This window comes from Gopherus evgoodei, chromosome 21 (genome assembly GCF_007399415.2).
Source record: "Gopherus evgoodei ecotype Sinaloan lineage chromosome 21, rGopEvg1_v1.p, whole genome shotgun sequence".
NCBI lineage: Eukaryota > Metazoa > Chordata > Testudines > Testudinidae > Gopherus > Gopherus evgoodei.
Genome location: NC_044342.1, coordinates 16,707,143 through 16,710,199, shown reverse-complemented (window position 1 = coordinate 16,710,199; position 3,057 = coordinate 16,707,143). Strand labels below are relative to the sequence as shown.

The 3,057-nt window shown below is 39.6% G+C and overlaps 1 pseudogene; it reads right to left on the bottom strand.

Moving 5' to 3' along the window:
• Window positions 1-1,145: 1,145 nt before the first annotated feature.
• On the bottom strand, window positions 1,146-2,072 carry LOC115638320 (annotated as a pseudogene).
• Window positions 2,073-3,057: the final 985 nt, after the last annotated feature.

Genomic DNA, 3,057 nt, shown 5'->3' with positions numbered 1-3,057 from the left:
GGCCGTTAGATGCTGTGGTTGATCTCCCATTCAGCTGTTATCACACCTCTTCTTCTGCAGTTGTACCAGCTTTTGATTTCAGTGAGGGCAAATGGTTTTCAGAACCACTGAGGGCAAAAACAGTAGTTCACACGTGTACTATGCCTCCTGTGTCTGAAATACCCAAGTATGTAGCTGTGAAATAACCAACTTTTCTACTCACTGGCAAAATTAAAAATATGAAAATAAGTGTTTTAGATGATGATGATGATGATGATTCAGTGAACCAAAGAAGTTGAAAACAAAAAGTTTAGCCAGATTTCCCAAACACGATATTTTGCTTTTCTCATTTTGAAGTTTGCAATCACTTTCATAAAAAAAAATTGCAGTAAAATTCTAAACGAAAACATGTTTTTTGAATGAAACAATTGAAATATTTCCTTTATAAAAGGTTGAAAGGAACAGTTTTGATTTAAAAATAAAACTGGTTTATTTTCTGTCTAACTGACAAAAATTTGGCAAACTCAACTCCAATTTGCCAAATGGTTTCTTCAACCTAAGTCTGATTTTTTCATCCACAAATGTTTTGTAATTAACTGCAACATGCAGTGCTTCAGAAAATCCTAAATTACCTCCTTTGGCAAATAGCATGGAGATTAGTCGCTGGGGTCAGGCAGTAAAGTGTAATTTAACCACACACACACACACACACACACACACACACACACACACACACACACACACACACACACACACACACACACACACACACACACACACACACACACACACACATATATTAAGCCAGAGGACTATTCTTGAGTTCCAGTGTTTCGATCACAATAATACACCAGTGGTGAAATTCCGACACAGATCTCAAACACTCCCTAAGGTACAAGAACAGATAACAATGTGAAAAAATGTAATCTAGTTACACAGAGCGTTGATCAATTTATTTTTAAATCACTCTTATAATGGCATACTCCAGTGTTGTGAGTGGTATACAAATTTTGAGAGAAAGAAGAGTACAAATGGGAACTGCTAGTTTAGCTACCGAGCTAGATTAGATAGAGAGAAAGAGAGAGAGAGAGAGAGATTATGACCGGTATGGTAGTGGTATTTCGATAACCCAAAGGATTATTTAACTCAATGTTCAGAGAGAAGGTTCATTTTAGAAACACTGAGCTGATGGTTCTTCCCAAAGCTTCTTTCACATCCCTGTTCCTCAGGCTGTAGATGAGGGGATTCAACATAGAGATGACCAGGGTATAAAACACAGACACCATTTTTCTCTGAGCTGGAGATGCTAGCAAACTGGGCTGAGCATACATGAAGGTAAGAGTCCCATAAAATAAAGGTGGGAGGTGCAGTAGAGAAGGATCTGCGTCTTCCCTCAGCAGAGAGAATCCAGAGGATGGAGGAGATGATGTAGGCATAGGAGATGAGAATGACCATGGAGGTGCGCATGAGTATGAAGCTGGATAATGCGAACAGCACCAGTACATTGATGTCGGGTGTTGATACATAAGAGTCTTAGCCGTGGTTCAATGTCACAGATGAAGTGATTGATCTCATTGGACCTACAGAAACACAGTGTAAAGGTAAAACTGTTTGCACCATGGAGTTTACACTGCCGCAAACATAGGAACCCACCAGTAGTTGCAAACCTGCTTGGACATGGCGATGGGATACAGGAGCGGGTTGCAGATGGCGGTGTATCGATCATACACCATGGCTGCCAGGATGAACGTCTCAGTCGTGACAAAGAGCCCACCGAAGAAGAAGTGGGTGGCACATCCAATGAAGGAAATGGTTTTGCTGCCTGCTAGGAAGCTCGCCATGGCTTTGGGGGCTATGCTGGAGGAGTAGCAGAGGTCTAAGAGTGAGAGATTCATGAGGAAGAAGTACATGAGAGTGTGCAGGCGAGAGTTGGTGCTAATGAGGAAGACCATAATGGTATTTGCCAGCATGGTTGTCATGTAAATCACCAGAAATACCACAAAGGGGCCCACCTTGAGCCCCAGACCACTTTCAAACCCCAGCAGGATGAATTCCGGCAGTGCTATGTGGTTTCTCTCTTTCATTGTCTTCATTTCCTTGGGAAAAGGAATGAGATAAGCATTAAAAAAAAAAAAAGTGCTAAGGAGACTGCATCAGGCTACAGTCCCCACTTACAGCTCGCATTCATTGAAAATGAATGCACATCTCCTGTTGGCTTTGATAAAAAGTTGACTGAATCCTTAGAAATGTCATTAAATTATTCTTAATAAATCTCCAGAATTTTGTCATATATCATGTACCAAAGAGCTAAGGAGAATGCTTCAAGCTACAGGCCCCACTTATAGCTCACAGTCATTGAAAATCAAGGCACATCTCCCTTTGGCTTTGATAAAAGTTGACTGAATCCTCAAAAATGTCATTAAATTTCTTCTTAATAAATCTCCAGAAGTTCTGTTAGAAATTTTGACTTTACTACAATAGAGCACATATTTATTAACTTTCCCATATAACAATTATTTACAAGAAGTGAATTTTCCCATAGAGGGCAAGATTCTGCTACTCTCATACTATCATATATAAATGTGATATATGCCATCGTGTGCCAGCAATGCCCCTCTGCCTTGTACGTTGGCCAAACCAGACAGTCTCTACGAAAAAGAATATATGGACACAAATCTGACATCAGGAATCATAACCTTCAAAAAGCAGTAGGAGAACCCTTCAACCTCTGAGGTCACTCTGTAACAGACTTAAAGGTGACAATATTGCAACAGAAAAGCTTCAAAAACAGATTCTAAGGAGAAACTGCTGAACTTGAATTAATATGCAAATTAGACACCTTCAATTCAGGTTTGAATAGAGACTGGGAATAGCTGAGCCATTACACACATTAAATCTATTTCCTCATGTTAAGTATCCTCACACCTTGTTGTCAAAGTGTCTGAAATGGGCTATCTTGATTATCACTTCAAAAGTTGTTTTTCTTCTGCTGATTATAGCTCATCTTCATTAATTAGCCTTTTATAGTGGGTAGGACAGCCCTCATCTTTTCATATTCTCTGTATGTGTATATATATC